This window comes from Arachis stenosperma, chromosome 3 (genome assembly GCF_014773155.1).
Source record: "Arachis stenosperma cultivar V10309 chromosome 3, arast.V10309.gnm1.PFL2, whole genome shotgun sequence".
Lineage (NCBI taxonomy): Eukaryota > Viridiplantae > Streptophyta > Magnoliopsida > Fabales > Fabaceae > Arachis > Arachis stenosperma.
In genome coordinates, this window is record NC_080379.1 from 108,074,296 (window position 1) to 108,082,900 (window position 8,605).

General features: G+C 41.5%; 1 non-coding gene across 1 annotated transcript; it reads left to right on the forward strand.

Annotated features, from left to right (window-relative positions):
- The first annotated feature begins 8,288 nt into the window (after nt 1-8,288).
- On the forward strand, nt 8,289-8,396 carry LOC130971466 (small nucleolar RNA R71). Its single transcript, XR_009082684.1, has one exon. It is a non-coding gene; the product is annotated as a small nucleolar RNA R71 (small nucleolar RNA).
- Nucleotides 8,397-8,605: the final 209 nt, after the last annotated feature.

Genomic DNA, 8,605 nt, shown 5'->3' on the forward strand with positions numbered 1-8,605 from the left:
TTTTTTTGTGCTTTTTCGAAAATTGTATGAAAATAGAAAATAAAGGTTTCAGAATTCTCAATTTGGATTCCAGGAATCATTGCAATGTTAGTCTAAGACTCCGGTCCAGGAATTAGACATGGCTTCACAGCCAGCCAAGCTTTCAAAGAAAGCTTCGGTCCAAAACACTAGACATGGCCAATGCCAGCCAAGCCTTAGCAGATCATTGCTCCAATAGCAAGATTGATAGAAATCAACAAGCTCTTGTGATGATAAGTTGAAACCTCGGTCCAATAAGATTAGACATGGCTTCTCAGCCAGCCAGACTTCAACAGATCATCATGAAACACTAGAATTTATTCTCAAGAACTCTGAAGAAAAATACCTAATCTAAGCAACAAGATGAACCGTCAGTTGTCCATACTCAAAACTATCCCCGGCAACGGCGCCAAAAACTTGGTGAGCGAAATTGTGATCTCTACACAACTCCGCACAACTAACCAGCAAGTGCACTGGGTCGTCCAAGTAATAAACCTTACGCGAGTAAGGGTCGATCCCACGGAGATTGTTGGTATGAAGCAAGCTATGGTCACCTTGTAAATCTTAGTCAGGCAGACTCAAATGGGTATAGATGATGAATAAAACATAAAGATAAAGATAGAAATACTTATGTATATCATTGGTGAGAGTTTCAGATAAGCGTATGAAGATGCTGTCCCTTCCGTCTCTCTGCTTTCCTACTGTCTTCATCCAATCCTTCTTACTCCTTTCCATGGCAAGCTGTATGTAGGGTTTCACCGTTGTCAGTGGCTACCTCCCATCCTCTCATTGGAAATGTTCAACATACCCTGTCACAGCACGGCTATCCATCTGTCGGTTCTCAATCAGGCCGGAATAGAATCCAGTGAGGACTTGGTCCAACCTTTGATCAAAGTTGACCCTTCTAGTGTAAGGATGTTCATCTCCTTGCATCATAGGCAAGTTGAATGCCAACCTTACATTTTCCGGACTAAAATCCAAGTATTTCCCCCGAACCATAGTAAGCCAATTCTTTGGATCCGGGTTCACACTTTGATCATGGTTCTTGGTGATCCATGCATTGGCATAGAACTCTTGAACCATTAAGATTTCGACTTGTTGAATGGGGTTGGTAAGAACTTCCCAACCTCTTCTTCGGATCTCATGTCGGATCTCCGGATATTCACTCTTTTTGAGTGAAAAAGGGACCTCGGGGATCACCTTTTTCAAGGCCACAACTTCATAAAAGTGGTCTTGATGCACCCTTGAGATGAATCTCTCCATCTCCCATGACTCGGAGGTGGAAGCTTTTGCCTTCCTTTTTCTCTTTCTAGAGGTTTCTCTGGCCTTGGATGCCATAAATGGTTATTGAAAAACAAAAAGCAATGCTTTTACCACACCAAACTTAAAAGGTTTGCTCGTCCTCGAGCAAAAGAAGAAAGAAGAGAGTAGAAGAAGAAGAAATGAGGAAGAAGGGAATGGCTTTGTGTTCGGCCAAAGAGGGGGAGAAGTGGTGTTTAGGTTGTGTGAAAATGAAGGGGTGAAGAAGGGTTTATATAGGAGAGGGGGACTCATGGTTCGGTCATGTATGGGTGGGTTTGGGAGGGAAAGTGGTTTGAATTTGAAGGGTGAGGTAGGTGGGGTTTTATGATGATAAAGACATGTAATTGAAAGAGCACGAAAGCACTAACAAAGAGAAGAGTTATTTAAAGAAGAAAAACTAAAAGTGAAGAAAAGAACGATCATACCGCGGTGGGTTATCTCCCACCAAGCACTTTGCTTTAACGTCCGTAAGTTGGACGCTCCACTAGCTCAATCTGTTGCTATGTGGGGATTGATGAGCGGATAATTTATACGCTTTTTGGCATTGTTTTTAGTATGTTTTTAGTTTGTTTTAGTTAATTTTTAGTATATTTTTATTAGTTTTTAGTTAAAATTCACTTTTCTGGACTTTACTATGAGTTTGTGTGTTTTTCTGTGATTTCAGGTATTTTCTGGCTGAAATTGAGGGACCTGAGCAAAAATCTGATTCAGAGACTGAAAAGGACTGCAGATGCTGTTAGATTCTGACCTCCCTGCACTCGAAGTGAATTTTCTGGAGCTACAGAAGCCCAATTGGCGCCCTCTCAACGGCGTTGGAAAGTAGACATCCTGGGCTTTCCAGCAATGTATAATAGTTCATACTTTGCCCAAGATTTGATGGCCCAAACCGGCGTTCCAATAATAGCTCAAGAATGCCCGGCGTTAAACGCCGGAACTGGCACAAGAATGGGAGTTAAACGCCCAAACTGGCACAAAAGCTGGCGTTTAACTCCAAGAAGAGTCTCTACACAAAAATGTTTCAATGCTCATCCCAAGCACACACCAAGTGAGCCCGGAAGTGGATTTTTATGTCATTTACTCATCTTTGTAAACCATAGGCTACTAGTTCTTTATAAATAAGACCTTTTGCTATTGTATTTTTATCTTGGTAGCTATCTTTGAGTAGTTTTATGCTATCTTAGATCATTGGGAGGCTGGCCATTCGGCCATGCCTAGACCTTGTTCTTATGTATTTTCAACGGTGGAGTTTCTACACACCATAGATTAAGGTGTGGAGCTCTGCTGTACCTCGAGTATTAATGCAATTACTATTGTTCTTCTATTAAATTCAGCTTGTTCTTATTCTAAGATATTCATTCGCACTCAAGAACTTGATGAATGTGATGATTATGTGACGCTCATCATCATTCTCACTTATGAACGCGTGCCTGACAACCACTCCCGTTCTACAAGCAAACAAGGCTTGAATGTTTATCTCTTGGATTCTTTAATCGGAATCTTCGTGGTATAAGCTAGAATTGATGGCGGCATTCAAGAGAATCCGGAAGGTCTAAACCTTGTCTGTGGTATTCTGAGTAGGATTCAATGATTGAGTGACTGTGACGAGCTTCAAACTCCTGAAGGCTGGGCGTTAGTGATAGACGCAAAAGAATCAATAGATTCTACTCCAACCTGATTGAGAACCAACAGATGAATAGCCGTGCCGTGACAGGGTGCGTTGAACATTTTCACTGAGAGGACGGGACTGTAGCCACTGACAACGGTGATGCCCAACATACAGCTTGCCATAGAAAGGAGTAAGAAGGATTGGATGAAGACAGTAGGAAAGCAGAAAGACGAAAGGGACAAAGCATCTCCATTCGCTTATCTGAAGTTCTCACCAATGAATTACATAAGTATCTCTATCTTTATGTTTTATTCATATATCATCCATAACCATTTGAGTCTGCCTGACTAAGATTTACAAGGTGACCATAGCTTGCTTCATACCAACAATCTCCGTGGGATCGACCCTTACTCGCGTAAGGTTTATTACTTGGACGACCCAGTGCACTTGCTGGTTAGTTGTGCGAAGTTGTGTTTATGCCAAGGTATTGAACACCAAGTTTTTGGATTCATTACTGGCGATTATTTGAGTTGTGAAAAGTAGTGATCACAATTTTGTGCACCAGGGATCTTCCAGGCGGAAGATCTAAAGCTCCTTGCTCTTCTGCACCTTCTCACCATGGTATAGCTTCAGGTGGTGTCCATTAACCTTAATAAGTTCAGAACTTGAAGGATGGCTTAGGTGATAAACTCTGTACGGTTCAGCCTTCTCTATTCTGTATGGACCTTCCCATTTTGATCTCAACTTACCGGGCATGAGCCTCAGTCGAGATTTGTAAAGGAGAACAAAATCTCCAGGTTGGAACTCTTTCTTCTTGATGTTTTGATCATGCACAGCTTTCTTCTTTTCCTTGTATATTCTGGAGTTCTCATAAGCTTCTAGGCGAAGGTTCTCCAGTTCCTGCAGTTGTAACTTTCTTTCAGCTCCAGCATCCTCAATCCCCATGTTGCACTCTTTAACTGCCCAGAAGGATCTGTGTTCGATTTCAACTGGGAGATGACAAGCTTTTCCATAAACTAAGCGGAAGGGAGTCATCCCAATGGGTGTCTTGTATGCTGTTCTATATGCCCACAGTGCATATTGTAGTCTGGTGCTCCAGTCTTTTCTGTGAGGCTTTACTATCATTTGCAAGATACGTTTAATTTCTCTGTTTGACACTTCGTCTTGCCCATTAGTTTGGGGATGGTAAGCTGTTGCAACTTTATGGATTATCCCATGCTTCTTCATCAATCCTGTTGGTCTCCTGTTACAAAAATGGGTGCCTTGATCGCTCACGATCGCTCGTGGTGATCCAAAGCGGCATATAATATGGTTTCTCACAAAGGAAACAACAGTGTTAGCATCATCAGTGCGGGTAGGAATTGCTTCCACCCATTTGGAAACATAATCTACAGCTAACAATATATAAAAATATCCACTAGAATTTGGAAATGGACCCATGAGGTCAATGCCCCAAACATAAAAAATTTCACAGAAAAGCATATATTGTTGAGGCATCTCATCCCTCTTGGATATGTTACCAAATTTCTAGCATGGGTGACAAGATTTACAAAACTCAGCAGCATCTTTAAAAAGAGTAGAACACCAGAATCCACAGTCTAAGATCTTTCTAGCTGTTCGTTGAAGGCCAAAATGTCCTCCACTTTCAGATGAGTGACAGGCCTCTAAAATGGACTAGAATTCTGATTGAGGTACACAACGTCTAATTATCTGGTCAGCGCCACATCTCCATAAATATGGGTCATCCCATATATAATATTTAGACTCGCTTTTCAGCTTGTCTCTTTGATGTTTAGAAAAATGTGGAGGAAATGTGCGGCTAACTAAATAATTAGCAACAGGTTCATACCAAGGGACTACCTCAGATACTGCTTGCAGGTTGTCAAAAGGAAAATTATCATCTATAGGAGTAGAATCATCCTTAATATGTTCAAGGCGACTCAAGTGGTCTGCAACTAAATTTTGATTACCACTCCTATCCTTGATTTCTAAATCAAATTCTTGTAACAGCAGTATCCAACGTATAAGTCTTGGTTTGGATTCCTTTTTAGCCAATAGATACTTTAGAGCTGCATGGTCCGAATACACTACTACTCTAGTACCAAGTAAATAAGCCCGGAATTTATCCAGAGCAAAAACAATAGCAAGTAGCTCTTTCTCAGTAGTAGTATAATTGGACTGGGCAGTGTCTAAAGTCTTAGACGCATAGGCAATAACAAAAGGATTCTTACCTTCACGCTGAGCCAGTGCTGCTCCTACCGCATGGTTGGAAGCATCGCACATGATTTCAAATGGCTGGCTCCAATCGGGTCCTCTCACAATTGAAGCTTGAGTTAGAGCAGTCTTTAGCTTATCAAATGCTTGTTTGCAATCCTCACTGAACTCAAACTCAATATCCTTTTGTAATAATCTGGATAAGGGAATTGCCACCTTACTAAAGTCCTTAATAAATCTCCTGTAGAAACCTGCATGGCCAAGGAACGAACGGACTTCCCTTACAGAAGAAGGGTAAGGTAGACTAGAAATAACATTCACCTTTGCTGGGTCTACAGAAATGCCATTATTAGATACCACATGTCCCAATACAATCCCTTGCTTTACCATAAAGTGGCATTTTTCAAAATTTAATACAAGGTTTGTATTAATACATCTATCTAATACTCTAGATAATCCATATAAGCAAAGGTTAAAAGAATCACCATAAACGCTAAAATCATCCATAAAAACTTCCATACAGTCCTCAATAAGATCAGAGAAAAGACTCATCATGCACCTTTGGAAAGTAGCTGGTGCATTGCACAAGCCAAAGGGCATTCTTTTATAAGCATAAGTCCCAAAAGGACATGTAAAAGTAGTCTTTTCCTGATCCTCAAGAGCTATATGAATCTGGAAATAACCTGTGTAACCATCTAAAAAGCAATAATGTGATTTACCTGACAGGCGATCCAGCATTTGATCAATGAATGGAAGTGGATAGTGATCCTTACGAGTAGCTTGGTTGAGACGCCTGTAATCAATGCAGACTCTCCAAGCATTCTGAACTCTAGTTGCTATGAGCTCTCCATGCTCATTTTTCACTGTAGTGACTCCGGACTTCTTGGGCACCACTTGCACTGGGCTTACCCATTCACTGTCTGAAATGGGATATATGATACCGGCCTCCAATAGTCTGGTCACTTCCTTTTTGACAACTTCCAAGATGGTAGGATTTAATCTTCTTTGTGGTTGACGGACAGGTCTTGCTCCATCTTCTAAAAATATTCTGTGCTCGCATATTTGAGGGTTGATTCCCACTATGTCTGCCAAACTCCACCCTATTGCCTTCTTATGCTTCCTCAACACATCAAGTAGTTGTTCTTCTTGTTGAGAAGTCAGTTCTCTTGCAATAATAACCAGAAGCTTCTCCTCATCCTCAAGGTAAGCATATTTGAGATGTGGAGGGAGAGGTTTCAATTCTAACTTTTGATCATGGACATGCTCTGGGTTATCTGGGGCTTGTGAAAATGGCGAAGTGTCCTCATTGTCAGTTAAGAGGGTCCCCACACTTGGACCTTGTCCAGTGTGCCTCTCTTCAAACTCTTCCTTTTGAACTTCAGCCACACTTTCGTCTATAACATCACACTGGAAGATAGAACGATCTTCTGGGGGGTTGTCAATGACTCCATTCAGATTGAAGATTACTATGCGGCCATCTATTTCAAAGGAGTATGTCCCTGAAAAAGCATCCAATTTGAATTTTGATGTCTTCAGGAATGGTCTTCTAAGTAGGATTGATGATGGCTTATCTGAATCATTATGGGGCATCTCCAAGATATAAAAATCAGTGGGAAATGTGAGCCCTTTAATGTTCACCAAAACATCTTCAGCAACTCCAGCAACTGTAATAATGCTTTTATCTGCTAACACAAAACGAGCTGCCGACCTTTTTAAGGGAGGGAGCCTTAAAACATCATATATAGACAAAGGCATTATACTGACACATGCTCCTAAATCACACATGCAATCATAAATTACTACACCACCAATAGTACAACTAACTATGCAAGGACCTGGATCACTACATTTTTCAGGTAATCCTCCCATTAAAGGAATAGTTTCTAATTCATTAATTTTATCTTTATGGATACATAAGTCTTTTAGAAACTTTGCATATTTAGGTACCTGCTGAATAACATCAAAAAGGGGAACAGTTACCTCAACCTTGTTGAATATTTCTACCATTTTAGGATCAGGTTCCAGCTGCTTCCTAGGCTTCCTTGCAAGTTGTGGAAATGGAATGGGAGTAGTGTTTTCTGTGGTGCCTGCACCTTTTTGTGCTTCTTCCTGTGGTTGAGCTATCTCTTCTTCGGCTATGCCCTGTATATCATCTTCCTCTTCAACATCTTCGATTTCTACCACCTCTTCAGCTGAGGCGTATTCTGGTGAGCTTGGTTCCTCCTGATTCCTCTCCTGCAGTGTGGTTCCGGACCTCAAGGTGATGGCATTAATGCCTCCCTTTGGATTGGGTAATGGTTGAGAGGGGATTCCAATGGTGCTTGAAGGTTGGTTATTGGAATTTTGTGCTGAACCAAGTTGTGTCATAAAAGCTTGCAGAGTAGAGGTGAAACCATTCAGACTGGCGTTAATACTGTTCATAATGGTATTTTCCATGGCCAGTTGTCTTTTCTCAAAAGCTTGTAATAATTCTTCATTAGAAGATACAGAAGAATGAGTAATTTGGGGGGGTTTGCTGCTGATTGTTCGGTGGTCCTTGGTTTTGCCTTAGGTGAGGTACTCGGTATGGTTGATTTTGCTGCCTGTTGTTGTAATTATTCCACCTCTGATTTCCCTGATTATCTCTGCCTCCCCTATTATTGTTGTCCCTCTAATTCTGGTTTGAATTGTCCTGCCATCCATGGTTATTATTTCCACTTTGATTGTACCCTTGGTTGGGGCGGTCATAGAAGTTGTGAGTGGATGCCACCATGTTGTCTTCTTGTTGGAGCTGCGGGCATTCATCAGTGTAATGGCTGTAATCAGCACAAATTCCGCAAATTCTTTGTGGGACTAGTTGTTGGTTTTGCTGCGGTTGAGTTTGCTGAGCTTATTGATTTAACTGCATTTGCTTCAGCAGGTTGGTCATTTCACAGATGCTTCGATTTAGAGCAGCAGTCTCTATGCCAGAAGATACTTCTGCAACGGCCCTTGAAGGGCCTTGCTTCTGTCTGTGGTTCCGAGTAGATTCAGCTAAATCACTGATCAATTGCCAAGCTTCATCAGTGGTCTTGTACATCTTCATAGACCCATTGCTGGCACTTTCCAATGTGGTCTTATCTTGGGGCCTCATACCTTGTGTGACATAGCTGAGTAGCATGATCTTGTCAATCATGTGGTGGGGGCATGCTTCCAGAAGATTATTGAAGCGCTCCCAGTATTCAAAGAGAGTCTCATTGTCATCCTGAACAATTGTAGAGATATCCTTCCTCAGTTTATCAGTAACTTCAGATGGGAAGAATTTCTCCAGGAACTCCTTTCTGAGTGTATCCCAGTTGGATACGTTTGCTAGAGGTTGAGTGTAGTACCACTCTCTTGCTTTTCCCTCAAGAGAGAACGGAAAAGCTTTCAGCAGAATTGAAGTTTCATCAGCGCCATCACGCTTGACAGTAGAACAGGCTGCCTGGAAATCTCTCAAGTGCTTGA